The 12,607-nt window shown below is 36.5% G+C and overlaps 1 pseudogene; it reads right to left on the bottom strand.

Annotated features, from left to right (window-relative positions):
• Window positions 1-807: 807 nt before the first annotated feature.
• On the bottom strand, window positions 808-5,154 carry LOC149558153 (G-type lectin S-receptor-like serine/threonine-protein kinase At2g19130 pseudogene; annotated as a pseudogene).
• Window positions 5,155-12,607: the final 7,453 nt, after the last annotated feature.

A 12,607-nucleotide genomic window follows, 5' to 3' on the forward strand; every position in this document is an offset into this window, starting at 1 on the left:
TGTATTGAAAGGTGCAAAAGTCAAAGTATCTTTGAATCTCAATCATACATTTAATACTATAAACCTTTCACATAGCCACATGACTTGATATTGTCTCATTAGATCCCTAACCATTCATTGTGTCTTTTAATCATTGTTATCCATCCAAACACTAAAAAATATAGAAATATCTAAGCTAGTATCTAGTTGTTAAGAAGAAATATGAAGTCATTATCATGCCAAAAACTGTTAGAAGAAAGGTTCATTCAATTAAGTGTCATGAGTTTGGCTGTTTATGACAGTCATTATAGAAATTATCCTACAAGGCCTATACAAGGCTTAACATTTTCATTAATAGAAAAATGAATACGAACAATACTAAATTGATTTACATGCTAACATTTAAATGACCAAAAATCTTAAAATTGCATGTAAATCAAACATTAACTTATTGAAAAAAAATTGAAAACTTGTAACTAAAATATAATTCTTTAGAAATTTGTAAGTGCAAATAAAGACACACAAAGAGATATACATATAGGCACACATACAAGAAGACACTCAAACACACACAACTAGCTTGTATGCAAGTCCTCTCTTCTTTCTAAGTTGCACTCTCTATTGACCATGATATAATAACAAGCCTGTGGCTTGTGTCAACTTTCTGTTTGTCTAGAGTATAGACTTTAGTAGCCATCCTCAAACATCACACACTAATGAAAACTATTATTTTAAAAAAATAATTAGCTTTGACTATTTAACACATTTAACTATAAATCAAACCTGAAATTTAAACCATTTGAACTTTATAACAGACTCTATCTAGACTTAGCTTGTGGAGCTTCCATCTGATTCTTGTTCGTCCACTAATTCTGATGTCAGCACATTCAGAGTTGGAGGCTCCATCTTCCCCTCCAGCATACGCACCACTTGTTCCATGCTCGGCCTCTTCTCTTCTTCCCTTTCTATGCATAACAACCCTACTATGCCCATTTTTCTCACTTCCTCAAAATCCGCCTCAGCTGCAATAGCTTCATCTAAGATATTAATAATCTTCCCCTGGAAAATTTGAGTTGCAGCCTACGTAGGAAAGTAATACTGACTCGAATCTTGCACATTGAAATCCAAACTCCTTCGACCAGACATGATTTCCAAGAGCGTTATATCAAAACTATACACATCAACTTTGGGTGTGATGGGAAGACCGGAGATCCACTCTCGAGCCAAATATCCTCTCGTTCCTCTCGTTGTGGTCAGCACTTTGCTGAAACCTCTACCCACAAGCTTTGCCAACTCAAAATCTGCTAGCTTGGGTGAAAAATTAAAATCCAGAAGAATGTTCTCAGACTTTACATCGCCATGAATGATGCAATCTCTGCACTCTTCATGTAGATAAAGTAAACCTCGTGCAGTACCTAAAGCAATCTAGAACTCGATCCTCCAATCGAGTACCTTTTGTTTACTTTTGGGGTTGCTAGTGAACAAATAGGAATTCAGAGAGCCGTTGGGCATGTACTCATAAACCAGTAAGCGTTTGGATCCTTGTGCAAAAAACCCTCTCAGTCTGATCAAATTCGCATGCTGTATGTTGCCAAGAGAACTGATCTCCGCTCGAAATTGCTTCTTGTGTTGTCTTGAACCCGAATCCAGTTTCTTTACGGCCACGAGCGTACCATCTACTAGAGATCCTTTGAATACTGTCCCGAATCCTCCACTCCCCAACTTAGACCTGAAATTCCTTGTGGCAATCTTCAACTCCTTGTAACTAAACATTCTAAGAAAAGACTCTGAGGAATCTTCAAAAGCCTCCTCTGGTCGCAGCCGATACCTTTGCCACAATAAAAATGAAATTGCACCCAAAGCAAAGGTGAGAACACTCGCAATAATAATGGCTTTCAGTACAGAGGAAGATGATTTATGATAATTAGGAAATGAAGGGGCAGCTGCTCGAATGAATATTGTCGATTTATTGTTTGATGAAGAACTCTTCAAGTTCAACAAAACTCCGGACCAAATTTTGCAGTGCCCAGAAGGAGAATCGAAAGCAAAAGCAGTGCAGGAGCATTTAAGGAGGCAGGCTTTCTGGAAATCTTCCTTTGTGAGTGCAGGGTATGAAGAAGATGAATCATCAGGCAATGACACACCAATCTCGATAAATATGTCAGTGCTGCCATTTCTGGTATCGCTGTTTAATGGCCTTTCCCGAACACAGCCATTAGTGCACCAGTCTTGTGAATTCCAGGCTTGCTCATGTGCGGGGTGGAAACCCGATGCAGGAGCATCACAAGATTCAAAATAATTCATAGACTCTGGACATTACATGCATTATAATTTTTTCAAAGTAAATATGGATATAATTAGTTGGGGAGACCTTAGTATATTGATTTAATAAATGCATTAGTAATATGTTTACTCTTCGGTCATGAAGAACTGTTAGAGGAATTAGAGTGAGTTGGTTGTGGGTAGTTGGAAATTAGTTTTTAGAAATTTTTATTATATTCTGTCATTCAATGAAAGGAAGCAGTAGGAGGGGAGAATAGGGCAGAGTAAGAGGAATGAATGAGAATCGATGAATGGAGAATGTAATTTGAAATGGAATTAAAAAAAGAAGAATTAAGTTTCCGGTTCATATCTTGTGGTTTCTTCATTTTCACAGTTATAATTCTCTATTTTTGATTCTATGTATTGTTATGAACTGAGTATATTAGAAAGCTTTATCATTTACATTTCCCTTCTGCTGTGTGCTCCGCATCAGATTGGTATCAGAGCACAGCAAAAGGTCTGGGAAGAAGATCTAAGATTTGGTAGGTTGAAGGTCCGTTTTTGATGCTTAGAGTAGAACTATCCTCCGAGAGTGTTCTAAGGTGGTGGCTGGATATCTAATGAACCCTAGATTGATTTGAGAAGATGGGTTTGACAAGGAGTGAAAGAGAAATAATTAAGGCATCGAAGGAGTACTTATATGGGGATAAAAAGGAGAGAGAAGAAAGAGAAAGAAAGAAGGAAGAAGAAGCAAGAAAGAAAGAAATAGAATGGATGAGACAGGAGGAGTTGAGAAGCCTAAGAAGGGTTTTGGAAGAACTAGAAGAAAAAAGTTACAAGAATCTTAGAGAAGAGTTAGATAAGAGTATTGTAAAATGGGAGAGGATAGCATTGCTTTTGGAGCAAGCAGTAGATGAAGATGAAGTTGTTGATGAAGACAAGGATCAAGAAGTGGTACACATTCCATTGGAAAGGCATAGACAGTAGATGAATGCTGGTGTAGAGAGTGAGAGTGAGAGTGAACAACAGGAGGTTGTTGTTGAACCTTGTGAGAAAAAGGTTCTTGCAAATGAGGGAGAGTTGGTGACAGGTATGGTTGAAGAAATGATATGCTCAGATGATGGAGATGTTGACAAAAATGATCAGGAAGGAAAAGATGTAGTGCAAAGATCAGATGCTGAAGAGAAAACTATTGATGACAGGGATGATGTATTTGTTGATGAATGTGATGCTCTAGAGATTTACAAACAGGGAGAAGATCATACTGTGGATCCAGTTGATTGGTATGCATGTGATATGGGCTAACTAAGGTATTTCTTCTAAAATTCAACGAAGATACCATCAAGGGTATTCATTCTACAGTTTAGAATCAGCATGTTATGGCAAGCAGCATTAATTCAGTCATCATTGTGATACCATACAATTGGAAGACTCGGAAGAAGATCACAACAATTCAATGGGACTTGAATTTTTCTATCCCTAGGAGTATGATGCAAGAGCATCACAAGATTCAAAACAATTCATAGACTCCGGACATTACATGCATTATAATATTTTCAAAGTCAATATGGATGTAATTAGTTGGGGAGACATTAGTATTTTGGTTTGATAAATGCATTAGTAATATGTTTACTCTTCGGTCATGAAGAACTGTTAGAGGAATTAGAGGGAGCCAGTTGTGGGTAGTTGGAAATTAGTTTTGGAGAAATCTTTATTATATTCTGTCATTCGATGAAAGGAAGCAGTAGGAGGGTAGAATAGGGCAGAGTAAGAGGAATGAATGAGAATCGATGAATGGAGAATGTAATTTGAAATGGAATAAAAAGAAGAAGAATTAAGTTTCCGGTTCATATCTTGTGGTTTCTTCATTTTCACAGTTATAATTCTCTGTTTGCGATTCTTTGTATTGTTATGAACTGAGTATATTAGAAAGCTTTATCATTTACATTTCCCTTCTGCTGTGTGCTCCGCATCAAAACCCTCCACGCATGTGCAGAACTGAATGTTGTTGGAGTTGCAGCTTCCATACGCGCCACAGAAACCATATGCGGCACACTGATCTCTGGGACGAGCGGCCACGATGCTCCATTTATCGTCGTCAAGAAGAGCATAGTCTTGTATTTCTCCGTTCTTGACTTGGAAAAAACGAAGCATCCCATTCGGCAAATTATAACTCACATACAGACCAGAACTATCAATCTTAATGGCGATTCTGTAGTGCACCCCTTCTAACATTTCGGGAATTCACTGAAACTTTTGCCGTTCCATGGACCACTCTCACAATACTTAACAGAATTATTCCATATTAGAATCGCTTGTTTGTTAGGTCCAGATAGAATCCGGCCAAAGGGAGAAAAGCGCAGGAGCCGGATCCATTGAGTTCTTCCAACCGATTAGCTTTTGCTGCCCACCGAACCACATGCCAGGCAACCACGTATCTACAGGATAGTCGAAACTCTGCCAGAGAGGCTCAGATTGATTGTCATTGCTTAGCAGTACAAAATTGCCAGAATCTAAAAGCACAGCCCGTGAGCCTTTGGAGGAAATATGAACAGACCAAAGAGATGTGCCCTCTGCGTCGAACAGTCCCAGATTACCTCGTTGAGAGAGCTTCAGAACGCCAGGATTGTTCTTCGCAGGGCTCTCCCTGTTGGCCACCCAAACGATGAATTGCTCTGGTATGTTGTTGGTATACCAGATGCCAACATACCAGTTCTTGCTTCCATTGGGGCTGAAAAACCCCAATTCAAACGTTCCATTCTTTGAAATTATTGTCTGATTTGCAAAAAGAGAGGCGCCCAAGGAAAGAGAATCTCCCACATCAGTAGATAAGCCGCCAGAGTTGAAAATTATTATTAATGCAGTAACAGAGAACATCATAGATGCTGCAGGAAAGCTGCTATTTCCGGCCATTTACGTATTGTTGATTTCATATTTACTGAGTTGATCGGTATATATAGTAGAATTATTATGTTTTTGAACGGACGACGAATGCGGTCATGTGATATTTCCAGCTCATTTCTCGGAATCACGTACGTAGGTGCTGTTCACAACCCGGAATTGCTTTACTTTTGGGAAGTGGGGATGAGCAAGTTGTTATTCTTTACTATATTCTTTGGAATGCACCTTTTTAATTTTTATTTGTTCAATCATGTCAGTTAATTTTTTAACTATTTTTTCATTGTAGTGGTGCATTTTTTATGATTGAAAATAAATTATAAGTGGTTGCTAGGTAGGAACTATTTCTAGAAGGATTCAGTTACTATTTATTGCCTTGCACTGCTGAAATAATGAAGTTAACTAATTCTGGAAAAAGTGATGGAATGTTATTTTCTATAGGTACGTGTGCATTAAAATAACTAAAAATTATGAGTGTGTTTATATTTAAATGATGAAAATTTATTTATTACATATCTATATACATGTGTTAAATTAAATTTGAAATACATTGTCTCCAAGTCCAGTTGTTTTGGAGGGAACATATCTTAGGGAACACAAATTAGTAAAACATGGAATTCACTTTGTTGATTACCAACTTGAAAATAAAGTGCTTCAATATAGTCATCATGTTATTGCTACGTCCATTGCTCTACATCCAGTTATACATAAAGGTGGATGTCACAAGTGGAGATTAGAGTCTGATGACCAAGAGAGAATATTAAATGTTCTCCATGAGTGCATGGAACCACTTGGAATCACTTGACATCTATTTCATATTTGTAGAACTTGTTAAAGCTATTTCATAATTCCGGGACTTGCTACATTTAATACTCATATTTCTACTATCACTTGCTTAAAGACATTTCATATTTCATATTTAATTTAATCCATTTTATACATATTCATTATATGTGTCTAGAGCATGTGGAACCACTTGGAACCACTTGACATATTTCATATTTGTAGAACTTGCTTTAGATATTTCATATTTCCAAGACTTTCTACGTTTAATACTTCATATTTCTAGATCAATTGCATAGATATTGAATAATTCATTGTTAATTTAATCCATTTCATACATGTACATACATTGAATACTTACTTACATTGAATACTTACATGTTCATTTGATCATAAAAGTTTATTTGTGTACTTATATGTTCATTCTAAATATGAAGTTTAGGATTTTATTTGTGTACTTATATGAAACTTTTAGGAGTTTATTTGAGTACTTACATGTTCACGTGGACCATAAATTAGAAACATGAATATATCACATTTAGATTTAATCATAAATTGAACCAATCATACATGTACACATGTCTAACCATAAACTATATACATGTATATCAAATGGACCATAAACGAGAAACATGTATATATCACATTTCTAATCATAAATTGAACCAATTGTGTACACATGTCTAACCATAAACTAAATACATATATATATTGAACGGTCTAATCTAGAAATGTATGTATATATCATATTTCCAAACATAAATTGAACCAATCATTTACACATGTCTAACCATAAATGAAATACATGTATAGACCATATCCAAAGGTCATAAACTAGAAACAAATATGAAAATTGAATAAATGTTATATGTCAAATCATAAATGTTATATGTCTTGATCAAATCAATGATAAAGTAAACATGTGCATGTGTCCTAAACTAAAGAGTCATCTAGACACATATGAATAGAGAAACCCTCTGATTGAGAATCATGAGGATCATGTGTCTGTGGAGTATCAACTAAGCCCTGCAAATTAAAATATAACAATGTATTAGACATGTATAGGGACCTACACACACGCACGCACGCGTGTGCGCATGCGCGTGCACACACACACACACGTAGATTCTAAAGTTTCAAATATTTACATGTATATATTTAAATTTAAATGCATTGATACAAGTGTACATGTATCTAGTAAATTCAAATTTAAATTTAAATTTTTATAATTTAAAAATTACCTAAGCACTAGTGGGTGTCACATCCATCATATTTGTACCCCCATGAGTAGTAGTTGTCGCATCAACAACATCTCTCCTCTCACTACGATCAGAGCCTGCATTGGAAGAAGCATGCTCTACTACTTGTGCCTACAAAAATATAATTCATTTATAAATATAAGTACATAATTATAAGTTTGTACATGGAAATATGTTATTGTAAAAATGAAACTTAAAATAGGTGTACCTAGGTCTGAGGAGCAAGAGGGTCATCAGTGACACATACTAAGGTGTCATCAATAGAAACTCCATCTCTAATAGTCTCAACCTTTTGAAATAGTGAGGAGTGCAAAGGACTAACAAGCTAGGATGGAAGTGGTGTAGAGTCAGTAGACTAAACTAGGAACATGTCCATGTAAGATCTTCTATCATTGGGAACATCTGACTCAAAACTCAAAACTATTGATCAAGCATGTCAACTCCATCAGTAGAAATAGATATACCTTGACTAACTCCTAAGGTCCCCTCAAGTGGAGCTACAATAGACTATTGTGTCGAGTACTGAGTGCTAGAGTGCTATCTAGAGTGCTCAACACCAAAGTCCTATGTAGAGTGTTATGTACTCTATGTGTATGACTTGATGACATCTCACAGGACTCTTGAAATATAGGCCTATGTGAAATTGTGTCTATGACACTATGTAAAGGCATCCCCTATGTATTTGCGATGTATGAATATACATGTAAAAGATTGTCTAGAAGATACAAGGCCATCTCCATATGTTTGTACTCTCTAGTGAGGCCACATATATCTGTTGGGGTTGGAGTATGTGCAACCCTATAGATCTCATCAGTGGGTAGTTTAGTACTCGACGATGCTTCAAAAGATGATCTCCACTAACTAGGTCTACTCAAAAGATATCTTCCCAGAGTGTCGGATGTAATACTCCTAGCAGCAAATGCAATGTGTCCTATCTGATCAGCTACTTCACTTTGAGAAGCCATGACAACTCTATTTGTACTAGCAACCATCATTAGAGTCACTGTTGGGGTCCTAGATCCTACCAATGCATGATGATGACAAAAAACATGAGTTGCCTCATGGTATGCATCACAATCACAAAATCTACCATGTCCTTGACCATAATATCTTGGAATATCTAAATAGTTGATGCGGTCCCCCAAATAGAACTTCACATATAATTGCTGGGCAAAATATAATGGAATTTGATTGTTATTAGGATAATGACCATGTGCTGCTAGGAATCGAAGGTATATCATACAAGAAATCTATGGCACAAAAAATCTAATAACCTAATATGCCCTGACCTTGGTATTCTCATCATAAAATGGAAAGACCTCTCATTTGATAATCTCCATAGAAACCAAGCTTTGAACCTAGTCTAAGGCTATACCAACCAAGATCTCTGCTCTAAGATCAAAAAAAGTCCTATCTATGGACCGTGGTGTAAATGTAGATTTGGATCTATGTTTTTCAGTAAGCTCCTCAAGACTAGTCAAAATTTGCTAACATATACCTCTATATAGATGATCCTGAGATTTATCAATAGTTGATCTCAGTCTAGTAGTCTTTGTAGTAAGAAATTGGAATATAGTCGACATATCAGGAACATGAGTCTATCCATGTCCTTGTCCCTATCCCTCATGTTGTCCATGTCCATGTCCCTGTGCCTGATCTTGTCCATGCCCCTGATCATGTCTATGACCCTCTCCTTGTCCTTGATCCTAAGGTTGATCATGGAATGCCATCTACGGGCACAACATGCAAACTAAACATTGACTTAATATTACAAGAACATAAGGGGAACTTAATGTTAACTTAATATTATGAAAGTGATGTGTGTGTGTGTGTGTGTGTGTGTGTGAGAGAGAGAGAGAGAGAGAGAGAGAGAGAGAGAGAGAGAGAGAGAGAGAGAGAGAGAGCACAAGAATCTAGAGAAAGTTATGAGAGAGAAAGAAAGGAGAGAGAAATGAACTCAGAGAGAGAGAGAGAGAGAGAGAGAGAGAGAGAGAGATTTGAAAGAAGAGATAAAGTGTGAGGAGCGAGAGTGAGAAAGAGAGAGAGTTCAAGGAGAGAGAAAGTGTGAGGAGAAAGAAATTAAGAAGAGTAAGAGAGAGTATGAGGGGAGATAGAAAGTGACGAGAGAGAAAGAAAGGAGAGAGAAGTGAGAGGATAGAGAGATTTGAAAGGAGAGATAAAGTGTAAGGATAGAGAAAGTGTGAGAGAGAAAGAGTCAAGGAGAGAGAAAGTATGAGGAGAGAGAGAAAGTGATGAGAGAGACAGTTTAAGGAGAGAGAAAGTGTAAGGAGAGAAAGTAAGAAGAGGGAGATAGTGTGAGGGGAGAGAAAGTGAGGAGAGCTCGAGAAAGTGTGGGGAGAGAGAAAGTAAGAATAGGGAGAGTGTGAGAAGAGAGAAAGTGTGATGGAAGAGAGAGTAAGGAGAGAGCGAGCAAGGAGAAAGTAAGGAGAGAGAAGTGAGAGGAGAGAGAAAGTGTGAGAAGAGAGAGTGTGAGGAGAGAGAAAGTGATAATAGGGAAAGTAAGAGGAGGGAGAGAGTGTGAGAAGAGAGAAAGTGTGATGAGAGAGAAAGAGTGAGGAGAGAGATTGTGTGAGGAGAGGGAAATTGATGAGAGAGAAAGTAAGGATAGAGAAGTGTAAAGAAAGAGAAAGTAAGAAGAGGGAGAGAGTGTGATGAGAGAGAAAGTTTGAGGAGAGAAAGTGTGAGGAGAGACAGAGTGATGAAAGAGAAAGTAAGGAGAGAGAAGTGAGAGGAGTGAGAAAGTTCAAGAAGAGAGAGAAAGTAAGAAGAGGGAGAGAGTGTGAGGAGACAAAGAACTTGTTTGAGGGAGAAAGTGTGTGGAGAGAAATTATGAGGAGAGAGAAATTGATGAGAGAGAAAGTAAGGAGAGAGAAGTGAGACGAGAGAGAAAGTAAGAAGAGGGAGAGAGTGTGAGGAGACAAAGAACTTGTTTGAGGCAAAAAGTGTGAGGAGAGAAATTAAGAAAATGGAGAGAGTGTGAGGGGAGAGAGAAAGTGTGAGGAGAGAGAAAGTGATGAGAGAGTTCAAGAAAGGAGAGAAGTGAGAGGGGAGAGAGAGATTTGAAATGACAGATAAAGTGTGAGGAGAGAGATAGTGAGTGTGTGTGTGTGTGAGAGAGAGAGCTCAAGAAGAGAGAAAGTATGAGGAGAGCTTGAGAAAGTGTGAGGAGAGAGAAAGAAAGGAGAGAGAAAGTGTGAGTAGAGAAAAAGTGAGAGAGAGAGTTCAAGGAGAAAGAAAGTGATGAGAGAGAAAGTAAGAAAAGGGAGAGAGTGAGAAGAGAGAAAGTATGATGAAAGAGAAGTTAGAGGAGAGAGAAAATGATGAGAGAGAAAGTATAATGAAAGAGAAGTTAGAGGAGAGAGAATGTGTGACAAGAAAGAAAGTGTGAGGAGAGAGAAAGTGATGAGAGAGAAAGTAAGAACAAGGAGAGAATATGAGAAGAGAGAAAGTGTGATGGAAGAGAAAGAGTGAGGAGAGAGAGTGTGAGGAGAGAGAAAGTGTGATGAGAGAGAAAGTGTGAGGAGAGAAAGTGCGAGGAGAAACAGAGTGAGGAAAGAGAAAGTAAGGAGAGAGAAGTGAGAGGAGAGAGAAAGTGATGAGAGAGAAAGTTAGAAGAGGGAGAGAGTGTGAGGAGAGGGAATGTGATGAGAGAGAAAGTGTGAGGAGAGAGTGTGTGAGGAGAAATTGATGATAGAGAAAGTAAGGAGAGAGAAGTGAGAGGAGAGAGAAAGTAAGAAAAGGGAGAGAGTGTGAGGAGATAGAGAACTTGTGTGTGAGAAAGTGATGAGAGAGAGAAATGAGAGAATTGAGAGGAGAGAGAGAGTTCAAGGAGAGAGAAAGTGTGAGGAGAGAGAAAGTTAGTTTAGAGAGAGAGAAAGTGTGAGGAGAGAGAAGGTGAGAAGAGGGAGAAAGTAAAAAGAGAGAAAGTGAGAAGAGAGAAAATTTGAAAAGAGAGAAAGTTTGAGGAGAGAAAAAGTGAGAAGGAGAAAGTGTGAGGAGAGAGAAAGTGATGAGAGAGAGTTTTTCTATAAATTGCAGGTAATCTTCTATTTATTTTTTATTCATCTCTAAGTTTTAAATCATTTTTTCTTTTCTACATCTTAGACCATATTTTTAGTTTTCTACATCAAATCCTATTTTTGGTTTTCTACACATGGTGAATCCTATTTTTGGTTTTCTACATCTAGAATCATATTTTTGGTTTTCTAAATCTAATCATCTATTTTTTTTTATTGTTTATCTACCTAGCAGTTTAAATAAACTAAACATATATTATTTCTTCCATTAACTACAATTTTAACAATATCTTCTAACATTTAAACTAAAATACAACATATAAACATAAAATTAATTATTGTATACTGGAAATAACAAAATACCCATAAAAAAGCTAAATAAATTCATAAAACTAACTAAATATTCAAAAAATACTACTAATAATTTATCAAAATAATGAAACAATCATTAGCAATAACTAAATATTCATTAAAAATACAAAGATGAATATACCTAGTATGATGAATGCTCGAAGGAGGTTGAATATACTAGAATGATGGTGTAATTACAAATGTCGTGAACTTCTGTCCAACCATAGATCTAAAACAATCGCCATGAAAATGACTTTTGAAAGTGGTAAATTGGTTTCAAAATCACTATAGTTAGGCTTTTTAAGGGTTTTGAACAAATCCTTTGGGGCTTCGCTCGATCTTTGCTCGAAGCCCAAGTAGACCCATGGGTGGTAAGGGTTTCGAGCAAAGCCCTTGGCTTCCATTGAAGCCTGCTCTACATGGCTTCAAGTGAAGCCATGTCGTGGCTTTGATGGAAGCCAAGACTTTGCTTAAAGCACCCAATTTTTTTTCCCACTTTTCATCCAATCCATTTGTGATGAAAAGTGGAACGAGTTGTGTGGCCTTACCCTATTTAATAAAAAATTGATTCACAAAATAAAAAGGATTGATTTACATGAATTTGGGTGGCACTTCACCTAATCTATCAATTTCATTTATTATGATAACCTTGGCATTCAGATAACACTTAATGTATAACCTTTCAATTTCATTTATTATGATAATCTTCCTAGTATTAATTGTTAATATTAATATGTTTTTTGCACAAAACTACAAATACATATTTAGTTTATATAATGATAAAATTAAATATTACAATTTTTAAAATATCACCACATATTTTATTATTTGTATAATATCTAGATTTTTATTACATATTATTTAATTTTGAAAATATTATAATACATTGAGTTTAGTCAAAAAAAAAAATGTTAGAGAAAATAGATTCTTCCAAACAAAACATATTGGGATCTAGCCACTTCATCATACAACAAAATCAGCTAATTCAATCATATTTTAGTTAATTGACCACAGAATGATAGAAGAAAAGAAAAAATA

The sequence above is a fragment of the Cupressus sempervirens genome, chromosome 5 (genome assembly GCF_028749045.1).
Source record: "Cupressus sempervirens isolate cs-2001-9-10 chromosome 5, ASM2874904v1, whole genome shotgun sequence".
Classification (NCBI taxonomy): domain Eukaryota; kingdom Viridiplantae; phylum Streptophyta; class Pinopsida; order Cupressales; family Cupressaceae; genus Cupressus; species Cupressus sempervirens.